This window comes from Acomys russatus, chromosome 23 (genome assembly GCF_903995435.1).
Source record: "Acomys russatus chromosome 23, mAcoRus1.1, whole genome shotgun sequence".
Lineage (NCBI taxonomy): Eukaryota > Metazoa > Chordata > Mammalia > Rodentia > Muridae > Acomys > Acomys russatus.
The window spans coordinates 23,959,521-23,979,713 of record NC_067159.1 but is presented as its reverse complement, the minus strand read 5'-3'; positions in this window follow the sequence as shown (position 1 = coordinate 23,979,713).

Sequence of the window (20,193 nt, the reverse complement as noted above, 5' to 3'; positions counted from 1 at the left end):
GACTATCTTATAAATCTCTCCTGATCTACAGGTATATGGCACAAATAAACTGTGAATAGCACAAAACTGAAATAATCTTTCTACTTAAAATTATTGGTTTATAATAAAATTATAAAGCCCATTTCTCAAAAGTAAAAACCATCTGCTATAGAAATGGATCTATAGAGATGCAACCATCTCAAACTGTTCAACAAGTTACAGAAAAACATTTCTGGAAGCGACCTGTAATTGAAATTACTAGCGAGGTGGTGGTGGCAGAGGCGGCACACCTTTGATCCCAGCATGTGGAAGGCAGAGGCAGGCGGGTCTCTGTGAGCTGGAGGCCAGCCTGGTCTACAGAGTGAGTCCAGGACAGCCAAGGCTATACAGAGAAACCCTGTCTTGAAAACCAAAACAAAACAAAAAATGACCTGTGTTTCTATCACTTCTGCTACAATTGTTTCTAGCATTTTTCTCTTCTAAAATGGTCATTCACACTCTGCTGCCTGTGAATCATCCATCCTGTAAAGCATCAGCTTACAAACGTCTAAACCTTTCTGTATACATTGTCTTCAAAATGTCTATGGTACCAGGCTGGATACTTATATTTGTAACTATAGTAGTGATAACACCTGACTGCTAATTTTGTTAAGCAGATATTTTCATATTCCTGAAGTAGGCTGTGTGGGTTAGGTAGCCACCACTTTTCATAGCAGAACAGGGTCCTGAAAACATGTGACATCTGGCGCTGTCATTTGTGGTTGTCACAATTGAGGAAGGGGCTCTACTGACATCTAGTGGGTAAAGGCCATGAACATGCTAACTGCCTTCATGCACGAGACAGCCCACTCTCGTTTTTCCTGAGACAGGGTTTCTCTGTGTAGCCTTGGCTGTCCTGGACTTGCTGTGTAAACCAGCTAGGCCTTGACTGCGAGCTGGGATTAAAGGCGTGCACCACCACCACAGCCAGCTAACTCAAAAGGTCAAGATACCTTAACTCTGGATCCAACTACTTTATACTTAGACTTTATAAGCTGTAAGAGAGAAAAATGTCAAATTATATCTCAGTATGCCCTCAGCAAAACCTAGATTGTGACAACACAATGTTTTTCAACAAAAAGTTAAGAAAATCTATGTCTAGATTTAAAAAAGACTTAAAAGAGGGCCAGGCAGCTGGGCCTGGTGTTGCACACGTTTAATCTCAGCATTCTGGGAAGCAGAAGCAGCTAAATCTATGAGTTCAAGGCCAGCCTGGTCTACAAAGTGGAGGCCAAGACAGCCAAGGCTACAGAGAAACTCTGTCTTGAAAGATGAAAACAAAAACAACAACAACAACAAAGTAAAAAATAAAATAAAATAAAGAGGGCCAGGCATAGTGATCCATGCAGTAAATGTGAGCGTTCAAGGCCGATCTAGTTTGCAAAGTGAGACACTATTTCAAAAGAAAAGAAATCCTTAAAAGATAAAGTGCAGGAAATAACAGATTTGTCCATTTGCTGCAGTAAAAAACTAGAACAATGCCCGGTGGGGGTGGGTAGAGAGCTACTGCTTTCCAATGTCAGATTACACAAAGCAAAGGATAGTAGTATTTGAGAGATGGAATCACAAACCAATGAAATGAACTACAGTCTCTGAACTTTCAATAAAATAAACCCTATCATCTCCTAATTTAAAATGTATTTATTTAGCCGGGCGGTGGTGGTCCACGCCTTGAATCCCAGCACTCGGGAGACAGAGGCAGGCAGATCACTGTGAGTTCGAGGCCAGCCTCATCTACAAAGCGAGTCCAGGACAGCCAAGGCAACACAGAGAAACCTTGTCTAAACAAAAGCAAAAACAAAATGTATTTATTTATGTATTGATTGATTGCTTTTGCTTGTTTCTTTGTTTGTTTGAGATAGGATTTCTCTGTGTAGCTTTAGCTAGCCTGGAACTTGCTCTGTAGACCAGGTTGGCCTCAAACTCACAGAGCTCTGCCTGCCTCTGCCTCCCGAGTGTTGGGATTAAAGGCATGTGCCACCACGCCCACACATCTCCTAATTTTTAATGGATAAAACGCTACAGCATCCCAACTTCTACATAATGGCATTTTCTAGACCACAGCAAAAGAAGAGAGAAGCAAAGCAGGATGTGGAACTCTTGCTAAACAGAGTGGATATCCAGAGTGGATAGACCTCTGTAAGATCACCAGGGGTGAAGACAATACGGAAGGAAAACTCTCTGGCCCGCACAGGGAATCCCTTAATTGTATCCAAATACGAAGATGCACATTCAGAGCAAAATTCCACAAAGGTACAAAGAATTTCAAGGGAGAGGGAGATTTGGCTTTTTCATTGCCTAGACATCAGAACGGCATACTGAACACTCAAAAGGAGATCCCAGAAGGCCGTGCCTTGTAGCCCTAAGGAAACGTCAAAGCAAGCACATTTTTAAAAAGTTATTGCATATAACTTAATGTTGTGTCATTTACAATAAATGGAGAAGTAACATAAATGGCAATGATGTAAAGAAGGGAAATGAAAATTAACAATGAGTCATTATATGTGAAATACGTTTACTTGAAGGTAGAAGGTAAAATGTATATTACAATCTCTGGAATTATAACTAATAAGCTAATTGTTATCATAAACAGAATTTTAATTCATTAATTAATTAACTTTTATTTGGTCTTTTGAGGCAGGGTTTCTTGGCCATCCTGGACTCACTTTGTAGACCAGGCTGGCCTTGAACTCACAGCGATCCGCCTGCCTCTGCCTCCCAAGTGCTGGGATTAAAGGCGTGCATCGCCATGCCTGGCCCAGAATTTTAAATTTTTTAAATCAATCCAAAAGAAAGCAAGAAAAGGAAACCATTACAGGTGGGACAAATAAAAAGCAATAATTAATAACAGCATTAAATATACTCTAAATATCCCAGGAAAAGCAAGATAGGGGGAGAGGTATAGCTTACTACCAAAATACCTGTCTGGCAAGCATGAGACCTGAGAGAGGATTCAACTAAAAGAAAATAGCTCAAAGGAGGTGAGCTAGATTCTCAAATTAAGTAAAATAGCAAAATCTAATCGCATACTGCCAACAATAATAGGTCTGAAATATAAAGAAAAAGATACAACATCTAAATCACAAGAAAGCAAACATAGTTCTATGATACCAGACAAGGAATTATACCAAACATAAAATGTTGTATTTAGTGATAATTAAATAATAATGACAAGAAGCGATTTCTTCATAAAGCTGTAACAATCCTAAAGGGATATGTCCCTTTAATGAAGTCTGGGAGCTATAAGACAAACCCTGATGGCACTGTTGGTTGAAATTCTAGTACTCTTCTCTACAATAAAACCATAAAATTATTAGGGCTATAGAACATCTGAAAAAAAAAAAAAACAAACAATATTAACAAATTTGACAAGACAGAACTTTACAGAAAATTCCACCCCTAAATAGCAGAATACATATTCTTTCAAATGTACCTGGAACAGTCATTAAAATAGGCCATATATGGAATTATAAATTAGTCCCAGTAAGTAATTCAAACAATGTAGTATAAGCTTTTGATCTAGGCAGGATTAAAGGTATCTGTGGAATCTCTAAATATTTTTAGTTACAAAACATGTTTCTACTCCATAGACCAAATTTCCACATGCTAAATTTTAAGGTATTTTTAATTGAATGAAAATAAATACATATTCTAATATATGAAGATTACATGGTTTAAAACTATGATTAGAGAAATAAACAGTTTGGGATGCTTTATTTTCAAGAGACCAAAAGCAGTCATACCAGTTTCCAGTTTAAGAACTTAGGGGAAAAAAAAAAGAGTAAATTAAAATCAAAGTAAGTCAAGTGAAATAATATAAAAATTAGCCTGTCAGTAATAATGCATGCCTTTAATCCCAGTACTTTGGAAGCAGAGGCAGGATTTCTGAGTTCAAGGCCAGCCTGGTCTACAGAGTGGGCTGCAGGACAGCCAAGACTATACAGAGAGGCCCTGTCTCAAAACCAAACCAAACCAACGAACCGAACAACAACAGCAAAAATCAGTGAAGAAAATAAATGAGAACATAGACACAAGCTAGTTATTTGAAAAGATTAACTAAACTGATAAATATCTAGCTAGACTGATGAAGAAATAAGGACAACAATAAGCATAAACTACTAAAAAGAGTGAAAGGAATATCATTACAGACCCAACAGATATTAAAGAGCTAAGAAGAAATTTTATAATCACTTTAAATTGGACAACTCCAAAGAAACCCAGCAAAGGAAACAGAAAATCTAAGTAGTCTTATACATGTTAAAATTTTTGAATTTATAATCTAAAATTTCCTGTAACAAAAACTGTAAATTGCCAGGCATGGTGGTGCACATCTTTTAATCCCAGCACTCAGGAGGCAGAGGCAGGTGGATCACTGTGAGTTCAAGGCCCGCCTGGTCTACAAAGCGAGTCTAGGACAGCCAGTGCTACACAGAGAAACCCTGTCTTGAAAAAAACAAAACAAAACAAACAAACAAAAAAACCCAAACAAACAAAAAGTAAATCTAGAAGGCTTTATTGGTAAAAAAAAAATTCATTAAACCAGAAAAAAATTTATATATATATATATATATATATATATATATATATATATAAAAACACGTGTAAAACAGAGGAAGTAAGAATCTTCCCAAACTTTTGAGGCAGCATTCCCAATATTAAAACCAAACAATAATACAATTAAATTACAGATAAAATCCTTAAATGCAGTATTTATACATAAGCTGCAACAATATCATAGTTTTTGGGCTTTTTTGAGGGGGTATGTTTCGAGCTAGGGTTTCTCTGTATAGCCTTGGTTGACCTAGACTCACTTTGTAGACCAGGCTGGCCTCGAACTCACAGCGATCCACCTGCCTCTGCCTCCCAAGTGCTGTGACAATATCATAGTTTTTAAAAAGCTTGCTTTAGGAATTCAAGTTTAGCATTCCCTAGAACTCATATGACCGTTGCAAAAGATGCAGAGAAAGTATCTAACAAAATTCCATGCCCAAGTCAACACAGAAGGCGATCTCTTCAACCTTATAAAAAACCCTACAGCTGGGCGTGGTGGTGCACACCTTTAATCCCAGCACTCGGGAGGCAGAGGCAGGTGGATCACTGTGAGTTCGAGGCCAGCCTGATCTACAAAGTGAGTCCAGGACAGCCAAGGCTACAGAGAGAGACCCTGTCTTGGGGCCGGGGGCGGGGGCTGGGGTGGGGTGCAATGGGGTGGGGAGAAGGGGGGAGGGAGAGAAGCCTATAGCCACCATCACAGCTAATGGTTAAAATACTGTTGTTAATGAAAGTTTAAAGAAGTACAGTAAGAAATAAAATACATTCAGATTAAAAGAGAAGCAAACCGCTTTACTCAGAGGTGACAAATCTGTGTTCCTGAAAAACTCTGAAGAACTTATTAGCTACTACTTTTAATAGAACAGGATTAGGTAAGTTAATAAATACACTCAATCAAGAGTTGAATAAACCAAGAATTGAATAATAAAAAATTTTAAATCAATTCCATTCCCAATTATCAATTAAAAAAAAAAAACAAAAACAACAAAAAAAACCAAGATGTTTCAGGGATAAGCTTAACAAAACCTGTCCTAAACTGAAAACCATAAAACACTACTGCAGGGCTGGAGAGAGCTCAGCAGTGCTGCTCTTACAGACACCCGACACCAGAGCTTAGCTCCCAGCACCCTTACCGGTGGCTTAACAACTGCTTCTAACTCCAGCTCCAAGAGACAGGATGTTTTCTGGCCTCTGCAAGCACCAAACAGAAAAGAAAAACAAAACAAAACAAAACACCACCGCAAAGAACTCACACAATTGGTTAAATTGACAATATAGCAGTTTACTGAATATAAAGACTCAAAATTTTAGGGGGAAAAGGAGGTTCTTATAACTTAGAATATTAGTGACCAAGACTGCCTAAATTACAATGGAGTAAAAAAAAAAAAAAAAAAAAAAAAATTAAAGAAAAGAAAATGACAATCTGCCTGTCAAAATATATCCACTGATGCAACAGTGGGATTATTCAAGCACATTCTGATTGGTTTTAAGACCAGCTCCGCAAGATGAATGCTCTAACTAGCACTGACATTGACAGTAAGAACCCATGCCTCAACAGGTCACTGGCCCACTGTGGGAGGGCTATTACTCTACTGAAATGACAACTTACTAAATGGCTTAACATTGTATCTATAAAGTAATTCACCTCTCAGCCTTTCTCAGATAAGCTTCTATTTGCCACAGTTGGCAGTCAGCACAGAGTTCCCTAACTGGGTATGGCGCAGAGAATATGTGACTGGGGAGACGCTGCCACAGCTTAGAATCACCTGGGAAGAGTGTCTCAAACTCACCAGGTTCGTCTAGGGACATCCCTATGGAGAGACTGTCTTGACGGCGATGACCACTGCAGGCAGCACCACTCCCTGGGTACAGGATTCTGAGCGAGCCAGCTGAAGCAAGGGAGAGCGCATTCATTCCCCTGCTCTTCACTATGAATGCGATATGACTACTAGCTGCCTCGAGTTCCCCTCAACGATGGACTGTAAGTTGGAATTGTGAGTGAAATAAACCCTTTCCTCTCCTAAGTTGCTTTTCACTCATGGTTTTATTACAACAACAGGAATGAAACTAGAGAATCTAGCATTCACTATATAGTCCAAGCTGGTCTTGAACTCATGACAATTCACCTACTTCAAATTATACAGTTTCAAGAAATCATTGAGAGCTAATTTTCTCTCTCTCTCTCTCTCTCTCTCTCTCTCTCTCTCTCTCTCTCTCTCTCTCTCGCCTCCTCTCTCTCCTCTCTCTCTCTCCCTCCTTCCTCTCTCTCTCTCTCTCTCTCTCTCTCTTTTTTTTTTCCAAGACATGGTCTCACTAAGTATCTCTAGGTGTCTTGAAACTATCTAGACAGGCTAACATCAAACTCACAGTTCTACCTGCCTCTGCCTCCAAGTAGTGGGGTTACACTCAGCCTGAGCTTAAATTTTATATTAAAATGTTAAATATATGAAATGACCAAATTAAATGGTTTAAAAGTTGGAGACTTTAAGAAATGCTTTACTTCAGGATTTACTGTTCCACTATAAGAATCAAGGCAGTGTGATTTCTGACATAGTGAAGCATATAGCAATAGAATACAGCCCAAAAGTAAAACAAAATATACAGATCAGCTGATTTTTCACAGAAGAACAAGTAGTCTTTCGATAAATAATTGATACTCACATGTGATGAAGGTGAGTATCAAGCCCTAATTTACACTGTACACTTTACTTGACAGCTACCATAGATTCTATATTATAGCATTTAAAATGCCAGTTCTTCAAATTTAGGGGAAAAGAAGCAGATGCCATTGTTGTTACTGTTGCTGTTGTTCAGACAGGGTTTCTGTGTGTGGCCTTGGCTGTCATGGAATCACTCTGTACACCAGGCTGGCCTCAAACTCACAGAGATCCGCCTGCCTCTGCCTCCCAAGTGCTGGGATTCAAGGTGTGCACCACCACACTCGATGCAAATGCCTATTTTTAAAGGTTGTTTTTAGAATTACAATCATGTTTATGTATTATATATAATTTCTTCTCAGCCACAGGAGCTACATTCAGCAGGTGAGTCAGTATGGCCTCAAAGCCTAAAATATTTACTATATGTGCCTAAAAAGTCCAGGATAGTTCTCAAAACTATAGGCAAAACCACAAGAAATGATTCCTTTGACAAACCAAAAAGCAAGAACCAGAAAAGAACATAATGGCAAACTAGATGAATATTAACTTTTATTCTTTAAAAGATACTATTAAAATATGAACTGCAAGCTAAAAATGGGGGGGGGGATTGGCAAAGGGATTTATCTAAATTATGTCAAGAACTCTTACAAAATAGGTAAACTCACAATAAGTAATTAAGGAGTACTGTATGGAAGGAGATACACAGCTGGGAAATGCACATTTAAACTAAACGGAAATACTAATTATTACAAGAAACTTCAATTTCATCTAAACCAAAAATAGTACATGTTGTTGAGGTTATAGCAACTGCAATCCAGTACTGCTACACAAGGTACACAATCAGAGGAAAGCAACCTGGCAGATTCTTATATTTCTCATTTACATACCTACAAGAAATAAGAACATGCATTCACATAAAATCTCGTTCACAAAAATTTTCAGAGTATTCAGAAACTGCAAACAGCCAATATCCCTCAACAGACAAGTCAATAAAGTGTGGTACAATCTAAACACGCATTACTTCACTTAATAAAAAAAAGCCTATGGCATAGCAAGAACTCATCAACGAATCTTAAGATCATTAGGCTAGATGCTGGAGAGACAGCACCACAGTTAAGAGCCCTTATTGTAAGGGACTGTCACTGGGTTCACAGCACCCCACAGTGGCTTCTAACCATCATACCTCCAGTTCCAAGGAATCTAGCACCCTCTTCACGAGGCATTTGTGTTGTACACAAATACATGCTCAAAGCACTTACACATAAAAAACAAGTAAATTTATAACCATACACATACACACACACACACACACACACACACACACACACACACACACACACACAATTTAAAGCATTTTACTAAAAACAAAACAAAACAAAACAAAAAAACCCCCAAAAAACAAAACAGGTCAAACATACAGAAAAACAGGAGGGCGGTGGTGGCGCACACCTTTAATCTCAGCACTTTAGAGGCAGAGGCAGGTGGATCTCTGTGGGTTTGGGTTTGAGGTCAGCTTGTTCTATAGAACAAGTCTAGGACAGACAGGGCTACCCAGAGAAACCCTGTCTCGAAAAAAACAAAACTGTAGAAAACAATTTATGAATATTAGCATAATTATATTTATATCAAAGTTTAGAGATTTGAGAGCTAGCATTTAATGGCAACTAGCATTATAACTGGTTGTCTATGGACAGGGTAGTAGACAGATGTGGGAGAAACTGCAGATTAACACGCACACGAATACATTCTAGAATGATGCAAACATCATGCTAAAAAAGACATTTTTATTATGATAGTGATTCCATGGGCACAAATCATTTGTCAAAACTCAAAGTACATACTTATGAAACATAAATTCTACTATATATAAATTATGTATCAATTAATTATATGTGCATGTCAGTGTGTATATACCAATTACAGTATATGAACCTTATATGTACTTTGACTCAAGCTGTTAAAAAAAAAGTGACCTATAATTTGACTAAATCCTGGACTGAACTGTGAAATATGCTGGCATTGTATTAGTTTTTCTTTTTGGAAATACATGCTGAAGTATTTATGAATAAAATAACACGATATCTAAGACTTATGTCAGAATAACATGGAGGACTGAATGAAGGAGAGATAAAAACAGAAGACTGGCCGGGCTTCGTGATACATGCCTACAATTGTAGGGCAGCAAATTCAGAAATTTGGCAAGCTACCCTTTTGATAGCAAAGATGCATCTGAAAAGGGTTTGGGGGAGCTGCTCAGAAGTAGGGTGCTTGCCTAGTATGTCTGAGGTCCCGGGGTTCTACCCCCAGCACTGGGAGAAAAAGCTGGTCATAAATTGATATACTGTGAAGCTGAGGCCAGGTATAGAGGAATTCTTTATATTATCTGGTCTACTTTCAAACATGCATGAGAATCTTCCATATTCAAAATTATTTTGTTTTGGTTTTTCAAAGAGCCGACATACCAACTATACACTGAGATGTCAAGGTTCTCCCCAGCAGTCCAATCTCGACACCTCTTTTCATCAGCTGCTCCCCACTTCCCCTTTGGAAGCCAGCCAGGTGTACATAAAAGCAAAAGCATGAAGCACAAACATGCTTCACATGACGGGTGAATTATAGGCAAAACACAGAGTACTGTGCCTTAAAGTCCCGGAAACTGTTTGCTCCTTCCCACTGCTCAGCAGTGAAGAGCACTTACAGGCCTTGAAGAGGACCCAGGCATGGTTCCCAGCACCCAGACAACTCACTACTACCTGTTCCAGGGGATATGCTACTTTGATTAACCTGCACACATGTGGTGCACACACACACACTCAGGCACACACACATGCATAAAATAAACATTCCAAGAGCATGTTAAGCAGCTGTTACCTCTTAAAAAGGGAGACTGCTATTTGTAAACTTTCTCCAGAACACACACTGACACCGTCTTAAGAGAAGTAGTAACCAACATCCCCTCTCTCCCTTACCCTCCTCCCCCAGGCAATGTCTACTCCCTGAACTAGGTGGCTCCTTTCCTTATCACAGCAGTAATAAAGAGTAACAATAAAATGCTAACTCTCCACAAAGATCTTTATTATAACAGAATAATCTGCTCACTGGCCTTGTTTCTCTACCTACAAATATATGTGGCTCATGACCACACCAGAGATGAGTGGGAATCTTTAAAAAACAAACAAACAACAACTCAAGCAATGGAAACAGTCCTGACTGCTCCAAAGCGGAGCTGTATCAGTGGTTAGTAGTGGAGGTCACCTAACATTCTGCCCAGGAGGGTCCTTCTACTCCGCATTTACTGACAACCATCCTATGGGCCTCCAAACTCATACCAAACACTTCTCCCAAGAAACGTTCTCATTCATTCTCTCCACTAGAAATCCTCTACCTTTCCATAGGACAGTTGACATTTCATGGCACCCCTAAGATTATGCCTTGGGCTCTATTCCTTATTGTCTATTGTTACTCAATAAATGAAAAGTTCTATCTACAGGGCTGTGGAATGCTGCCGAGTTTCTTCTGTGAATGCTGAATATTTAATCAATGGCATAAGAAAAAAAGAGAGACGGCTCAGCAGTTAAGGGGAACTGATTGCTCTTCTAGAGGGCCTGGGTTCAAATCCCAGCAACCACATGGCAGCTCAAAACTGTAACTCCCACAATCTGACACTCTCACATAAGACAAAACATGCAGGCAAAACAACAGTGCACATAAAATAAAGCTAAATTAAAAAAAAAAATAAAATCCTTATGCAAAGGCAGCTTTTGGCAGAGATGTGAGGGTTCTGGTAATGCCGGTGTATGCTCTATCTCAAGAGAAACGGAAATAAGCAGCCAACATATAGTCACCGCACAGTGCTCTCTTCTTCTCAGCTACAGTGCCATTTTCTGCTCATTTGGAGATTGAAACATTTTTCTATCTGGGCTGAAATTACTAAGTTCACTTTCAACCTTCTCCAAATCATGAGACCAGAGCTACAAGACTGTCAGGGTAATGACGCTTAAGTGTCAGGGCTCCTTACGTGCATAGCACTTGAAGCATTTCTAAGTAGGCATTTCTGGCAAACTGCCTGAGGAAATTACCTAAATCAGGTGTTGGGGTTTGTTTATTTGTTTGTTTTAACTATCTCTTCCTATTTAATTCTTAATTCTTTTCCATAAAGAGGTAACCCCTTTCCCCAACTTCAATGAGAAGGTAACATGAATTCCCAAATAAGAGAAAAAAAAACCAGGTAAACAAAATCAAACCTGATGGGCTTTGAACTTTCAAAAAAACGCATAGTATTTCCCCTCCCCTTAAAAGACACACTTAGTAAAAACACATTAAAGACCCGAAAGAACACAGTGTGTAATCCAAGCCTTGATGTGCCCACAGATGGACAGAAAAAAAAAAAAGTGAGATAAACTTGGGGTATTGTCAAGAAGGCTCCAAGACCAGGAGCCTTTGGCGACTTGGTTTTGTGGAAACACCAGGTTTCCATCAAAGACAGTCCTGGGACCTTCTCAGCAATAAAACTTTCAGGGGCCGGCTCCCCAGGTGGTAACTGTAATCTCTCAGTTTATCAATTCCTAGTCTGCAAAAAGCACGGTTTACCCTAGGGCCACAGCTGGGGAAAGGGTGACCAGAACCCAAGGAATGCAAAGAGGAAAGTGACAGGAGCGCCTGGGAGGCGGGGGCAGGGGATGGGAGGGGAAGAGGGCTGTCTGACAAACTTGTGCTGGCACTCCAGGACAAGAAGTGCCAGAGGAAAAATGAGGACGTAGCAGGAGTTACCGTACCTCAGCCTCTGCGCCTGTCACAGTGGAGTACGTGAGAACGCCACCAAACTTCCTAACTCGGTCCCAGCAGGGAACACCGACGTGAAGCCCAGAGGAAGAAAAGCAATGGGGAAGCTCCAGGAGCCAGAGTGCCTCCGGCGGTGGGTAGGAAAGGGCCCCGGGGGCTGCGGGACACCCGCGGACGAGACCGAGGATGGGCGACCGTCACTCCCGGGAGCTGATGCCCCACGGCCGACGCGGGATCCCCCGCATGGGCGCCGGGGTCCGCAACGTCCCTGCATTCTCCCTCCCCAGTTCTGCCGGTTCCTCAGAGCCCTTCGCCCCGGGTCTGATCCACGGGGGTGGTGGAGAGAACTTAGAGCCCGGCCCGCAGCCGCCTCCCCGCCCTAAGTCTCCCGGACCCCGCGACCCCAAAGCGCCCCCCAGCCCCAAGGCACGGCGGGAGCTCGCGCCGCCTCTGCTCACTCACCATGTGGCTCCATCCCGCGTCCCGGACGCCAGACTAACACTCACGATCGCTGCCCCCTCGGCCGGCTGGATCTCGAAGTCCCCATCCCCCGCACGGCAGGCCCGCGAACGCCGGGTCCAGCTGCCGCCGCCGCCGCCGCCGCCGCCCCAGCAGCTACCGCCACGACCGCGCCAGCCACAGACGCGACGCCCCGCCCCCCGCCTCGCGCCCCACGCCTCACGCCTCACGCCCTCTGCGGCCCGCCTCCTGGAGCCCAGCCCATTGGCCCACGCCCACGGGGCGTGGTAGTTGGCGCGGGGGCGGGGCCACAACAGGTGCGGGTGGGGCAAGGCGTGAGCTCATCTGCAGCGGAGGGTCCTTGACCAGACCAAGGTCCCAAAGTCCCAGTGTGCTGGTTGGGAGTCGGACCCACCAAAGAAAGAGTCACTCTTTCTTAGCTCCATATGAGAACCACTTCTCCATCCTGGTTTAGTGTGCCATTTTTCAGGAGGGCACTATGAATACTTTCCAGTCAGGATTTTAGTCTTGAGCTTGTTTGCTTGGCTTTCTTGCTTCTCCGTCCTTTTACCTTTCAAAAGCGAATTTATGACTCATTTTGAAACTTTCCTACTCTTCTTTCTTCAGCTGTCATTTTCCAAAAACTAAATTACTCAATTACATCAGCTGTTAATGCACAGTATCTGGCTACATAGATGTGTTAGATAAATGTTAGTTAGGTACATGTCCCTCTAATCACACAACATATTTCTTGCCATCAAATGTTTCAGATAATAGGACCATTAGTGAGGACATAAACAACCAAAAATCACCCATCTAGATGTCGGATTCTAGATCCTATACATTATATTGTATATCCTATATGTCAAATGAGAAGGAAAATGCGTAGTGTTGTACCTCTAACTTACACTTACCTATACCAAAAACATCTTTCCTGTTGTTGGTGCTAAGACATAACACTCCTGGAATGTTAATTGACAAATAGGTAAACTTATAGAAAGGTATCTTATTGACTTTTCCTGTTGCTGTGATAAAAACATACTGATTAGAACAACTTGAGCAAAGGTTTACTTTAGCTCACAGTTCAAGTGGGGAAATCAAAGCAGCAGGGGCTTGAAAATGGCTGTTCACATACATTTACAGTCAAAAGAAGACAGCAAAGAATGACTGCCAGTCCACAACTCACTTTCTTCACTCTTATATAGTCCATAATCCCCTGCCCAGGGAATAGTACTGCCCACAGTGGGCAGGCTGCCCCACTTTGGTCATCATAATCAAGAGAACGCCCCACAGGTACACGCAGAGGCTCGTCTTTTCAGGTGACTGTAAATCCTGTCTGTCGGAACACAGTCCAAGAATGGAGTAGTGTGGGAATTGAGTGCTTGTGAGAAAATTCCAAGAAACCAAGACAAGAATCGTGTGACCTCAGTTTCTATAAAAACACAGAATAGAAGCTGGGCATGCCTTTAGTTTAGTGCCGCATGCCTTTAGTTTCAGCATTCAGGAGGCAGAGGTGGAGGCAAGCAGATCTCTGTGAGTTCAAGGCCAGCCTGTTCTACATAGTGAGTTCCCAGAACAGCCAGAGATACACAGAGAAACCCTGTCTCGAAAAACCAAAAAACCAGTGCCGGGTGTGGTGGCGCATGCCTTTAATCCCAGTGCTCAGAGGCCAACCTGGTCTACAAAGGAAGTCTAGGACAACCAAGGCTACACAGAGAAGCCCTGTCTCGAAAAACAAAAACAAAAACACAAACAAGCAAACAAAAATGACACAGACTGGAGCCGGGTGTGGTGATGCACGCCTTTAATCCCAGCACTCAGGAGGCAGAAGCAGGTGGATCTCTGTGAGTTCAAGGCCAGCCTGATCTACAAAGTGAGTCCAGGACAGCCAAGGCTACACAGAGAAACCCTGTCACAAAAAAACAAACACAACCCCACAGACTTGCTCTTGGATTATGCTTTCTTACCCCTCCTACATGTAGCAGATACGAGTGAGTTTTCTTCAGATTATTCGTTGTTATTTGTTTCTATGCCTTTATGGAAAACAGCGCTTTGCCACATGGGGCTTGTCTGCCTCCCACATGCAGTGTGTCTATTACGTGCAGCCTGCTTTGTGATTGTATGCTTTACTCATGTGACTCCTCTTAACCCTCAGAGTATAAACTGTCTGATGTGCTAAATAAAGTTGGCTATTGCATAAGACTGTAGTCTGCCTCATTTGATAGATCCATTCTCCCAAGTCCCAGTGCCTCTAGAGCTGTGACTGTCATGTTCGCAGCACTCTCTAGCACAAAGGGTACTTTAAAAAGCCCTCAAATTCATGTTCTTCTTTTTTTTTTTTTTTTAAGATTTATTTATTATTTATAAGTATTGTGCATAGCAGGAGAGGGTACCGGATCTCATTACAGATGATTGTGAGCCACCATGTGGTTGCTGGGAATTGAACTCAGGACCTTTGGAAAAGCAGCCAGTGCTCTTAACCTCTGAGCCATCTCTCCAGCCCATGTTCCTCTTAAATCTTTTTCTCTAAAGGCATAATAGATACATTTGCAATTCTCTCCTCCTGCCCCCCTCTCTCTCTGTATAGTCCTGACTGGCCTGGAATTCACTCTACAGACCAGGCTATTCTTAAACTCACAGACATCTGCTTGCCTCTGCTTTCTAAGAGCCGAGGTTAAAGGTGTGTGCCACTGCTGCCCGGCCATAAGGTTCAATTATTAACTAACAAAAGATGTACATAAGAAATCTGTCTGGTAGAGGTGACTATGTTTGCAAAAACATCCTGAACAATAGAGGTCAAAACCTCCATTAGATTCTTCAGAATGTCCCAGAATATGTCCTGAATCATACTGTAAAAACAAACAAACAAACAAAATAAATAAATAAATAAATAAATGTTTGCTGGTTAAAGTGACTCATGATCATGACTTTGGAGGCCAGGAATAAACAAACAGACAAAAAAAAAAAATCAGAGAGATAACATAAATACTATGTTTCTAAAAAGACAGTTGCTGTCATATTACAATTTGTAATCTCAGTATATATTGCTAAGTCTCTGCTCGCTGATCTGCTCTTGGCTTCTTTTGGCAATAAGGACCCCAACTCCACTCTGAAATCTTCCTTTGCTCCTTAAAACCAAGCCGCTTACTGCACCTGTAGTCCCAGCACCAGAGAGGTGGCAGAGGTGGAGGCAGTGGGATTACAAATTCAAGGTCAGTCTAGGGTTGCCGCCAGGGCCAAGAAGACAGGGATAAAGAACTTGGGCTACTCGCTGGGCATGGTGGCACACGCCTTTAATCCCAGCCCTCGGGAGGCAGAGGCAAGGGGATCGCTGGGAGTTCAAGGCCAGCCTGGTCTACAAAGCAAGTCCAGGACAGCCAGGGCTGCACAGAGAAACCCTGTCTCAAAAAAACCAAAAAAGAACTTGAGCTACTCATTTGGGTTTGGGACATTTTTCCAGTAGTGCTTATAGTAAGTAGATGGAGTTGGGTCCCCACTAAGTATTTTCAGGAGAAATGTTGAATAAATAATCATAGAATCCAAGAATAAAAAATCATCTGGGACTCTCTAATTTTTATTCCTTCCACAAGTATTTGTTGAATGCCTCTAACATGCCGGGCACTGTTTTAAGCGCAGCAGGTATGTTAGGGAGCTTTACATCCATCTCCAGTCTCTCATCAACCGTGATTAAATGATGAAATGCTTGGGAGAGAGGAAGAAATGATGCAAACATACAGGGCTGACCTAAGCGGCAGGCACCCTAGGACTGCTGCTGCCCTTGCTGGAAAGAATGAAGAAAACCTGACAGGCCACTGGGAACACAAAGGCTTCAGATTCCAAAGTGGACAAAACTCGCCAAACAGGTTATTAATCTTGATTCCATGATCGTCGTAACTGAGAAACAAGGAATCAATCAGTCCACGTGCTGGAAAGACACTGCAAACAGTCACAGCTTCTGTGCTGTCATGAGAAGAGGAAACGAACTGAGAATGATAAAATTAAAGAAAAAAGTTAAATGAATATTTAGATATAGTCACTGCAGAATAGATTAAGGTATTATTATGACTAGATTACAGCATTATTTTTATATTATTATGCACATTCTTGTAGAACTTTTAAAATTTAATGTGTGTGTGTGTGTGTGTGTGTGTGTGTGTGTGTGTGTGTGTGTGTGTGTGTGTTTGCAGTACTCTGGAGTCCAGAAGGTCTGATCCCCCTGGAGCTGTGGTTATGGGCAGCTGTGAACTGCTTGACAAAGGTGCTGGGAACCCAATTTAGATGTTTAGAATATTCACAAGTGCTACACAAATATCCATTTCAACTATCCTTCATGCTGTCGGATCTTCTTCAGCTGCATACAAATTATGAGTCTGTGGCTGGGTGAGGGGGTGGCACACACCTGTAATCCCAGCACTCAGGAGGCAGAGGCAGGCAGATCTCTGCGAGTTCAAGGCCAGCCTGGTCTACAAAGTCAGTCCAGGACAGCCAAGGATACACAGAGAAACCTTGTTGAAAACAAAAACAAGCAAACAAACAAAACAAAAAAAGAAAAGAAAAAAAGAAAGAAAAAGACTTGGAATTAACCAATCAGTGAAACGTTTTGTAGAAAATAGTGTTTTCTTTTGGAGAGGATCAGTTTTAATCAGTTAAGGGAGCCATATTGCTGTGATAAGCGATATTTTTTTTTTATGCTGCCTGTAGTCATCAATGTAAGACCACATGCCAGGTCTCCCTGAAAGAGCCATAAATAACTCCAGAATGTGAACCGATTTCCTTCTTCCTTTAAAGCAGAAAGGTGAAAGTGTCTTGCTATTGTTTCCCTTTCGCCTACTGCACAGAATGAATGTCAGCCAGCCCAGAAAGCAGGCAGAGTCGCCCCTAGCTTATCTTCTTCACAAACCCTGAGAAAACGGTCAAATGGCGCCTGTTTTCCCCAACAGAATTTCACAGTGTTTTGTCTCAAATGCCTGTGAGAGCGCATAGATTCCATCTCCGATTATTTTATGGGAGAGCTCTAGGTAGGCAGAGGTTGCAGGTTAGTAACTGGCCTATGTAGACTGCACGCAAGAGCGTGGCTCTTTCTATGCTAACTGATTTTTAAAATCTCCTTAAGTCTGTGAAATTATATCAGAGCACCGACATGAATCATTATTAATTTAATGTCTACATTTGGAAGCTATACCAACATACCTAAAGATAAAATTTGTTCTGTAAATTGATTCTTATTAATTTGGAGGTCTGACTTACTACTTAATTCTAACCATATATAAGTTCACTATGTTGTATGGATTTTGAGTCTAGTTAATTTTGGTGTATGCTTTTTTTTTAATTAGAAAAGATTTAAAAAAAAAAACAAAGCTTATTTTTTTCTTTCATTGAAGATAGATTCTTTTTCTCATATAATTTATTCTGATGATAGTTTCCTCCTGCCCTCTACTCCTGCCAGCTGCTCCCTACCTCCCTGCCCATCTGCATCCATTCCCTTTCTGTCTCTCATTAGAAAACATTCTTCTACAAAATAATGATAAAATAAGGTAAAACAAAAACTAACACATCAGAATTGGACAAAACAAATTGAAAGCCACAGTATATGCACAGAGGACCTGTAGGGTAAAAGGAGAGAAGGAGGAGGAGGAGAAGGAGGAGGAAGAAGATATATATAATAAAATAAAAATTAAAAATAATATGAGAGAGAGAGAGAGCGCGCACTCGGGAGGCAGAGGCAGGTGAATCTCTGAGCTTGAGGCCAATCTGCTCTGCAGAGTGAGTCCCAGGACAGCCAGAGCTGCACAGAGAAACTCTGTCTCAAAAACAAACAAACAAACAAACAAAAAACCAAACCCAAACAACCAAACAGACAACAAAACAAAACAAACAAACAAAAACAAAGAGACAAACAGAAGAAAGGAAGAAAGAGCCCTACCACAACATTCTTAGACAAGGAACCTCCAAAGATGACTACGAAGAGTCAGTTTTCTGTTGACCACCTGCTGCTGGGCATGCAGCCTACCCTTAAAAGGAGTTTGTTTCCCCTAGTGAGACTCCCTAGGAGGAAGCTAACAACAAAGTTTTGGGTTGTTTTTCTTTTCAAGGTAGTAACCCTCCCCCCCAAATCTTCTTAAAAATGAGTGTCATAGCATAGACCCAAGTGAGAAGTTTGCTGTTGAATCAGAAACTTGTCCAGCATTCTGGGACACACACACACTACTCCCTGCCTTGGGGCAGGCTGGCCAGCTACAGGAAAGAGAGAAGCCCAGGGACAACATTGCCAATCTCCTTCTTTATCTACTCACTGGGCAAACACTGCTGAGCCTTCTGAGAAACAATGCTGCCACTAGTGATTTTAATGAGTGTTTATCTTCCTAACTTCATATTTATATAGGGGTGACTGCCCGTAGGGTGCTTGCCAGAGGATTGGGAAGTAACTGCTTGTAAATGTCGAAAAATGTTTGACTTACAAATCTGCTTTTAAGGTGATTCAAGAGAACATTACATGTGATAGCACAGAAGAGTTATTCCTGTACAATTATTACTATACCATCAAGGTACCCGGGTTTAGATTGGTTTGTTCTGAAGTGATCGCAATAGCCGGCGTTGCGGAACTGAAATTAGAAGAAGATGTAAGAGTTGAGCATGGCACCACAGGCCTGTGATCCCAGAACTGCAGAGTCAGAGGCAAGGGGGAAATTTAGAGGTTAAGGCCAGCCTAGGCCACAAGGCGAGTTCTAGTCCGATCTGGGATATGGTAAGATTCTACTTCTGGGATGGCGTGGGGCCCGAGAAAGAGTAGTATTAAGAGCTAACTCGACCAAAAAAAAAAAAAAAAAAATCTACTTCAAAGACATTAAAAATCTGAGGTTTTTATTTAAAAGTTGCTGCTTTAACAAGAAAACAAAGCCAAGCCGACTAAACTGATTGGTTGCCTCTGGCAGATTGGCATCCCTCACCTCATTGTGCTCGATGCTGTCTTTAGTGTGAGATGCTCAACACTGCGCTAAACGTTGTCTGGAAGCTGCAGAGCACGTGAGTCAGGCACATAAGTATACGGCCTGCCAGCCAGAAGCTTGATGAAACAGCTGTTGGGTAACTTCACTGAAACCATCTGCGTAGTATGTGCAGGGTGGGGAGCAGCAGAGGCATTGCAAGGCATCCAGACAGCAAGCTGCCTCCCTCAGCAAGTGCCCTGAATCAGACAGCAAGGCAACAGTGTGCTTTAGAATCTAAAGATCTCTCCTGTGAGATCATCTGGGTTGGAACAGAGAGGTCACACTGATTTCTAGTAAGTTCTTTCTGGCTAGGGTTTGGAAAGAACCCTTTGAAGGTGTTTCACCGAGAACTGGTGTGTCGGCGTCCACAGACCTGTCTTGCACACCAGTACACGGTGTGATGAAGCTGGTGATGCCAGTTTGGAGTGCCAGAGGGTTTGGGGAATTGGGGGTAACCACTTATTCATCAAGAAAGTACCATGAGCTGAAGTGTGTCCCTCTAAAATTCCTATGGTGAAGTTCTACCCTCTCATCCTCACACCCCACAGACCGCTGTGACATTGCCATCTGGATGTAGGGCTTTTAAAGGAGGACTTAGTAAAAACGGGGCCTTTGTGTGACCCTAATTCAACATCTGGTGTAAGAAGAGGCCATTAGGACACAAGGCACACAGAGAACAGACCCAGGGAGACACGGGGAGAAGGCCACTGTCTAGGACCTCCAGAAGAAAGCAAGTGTCC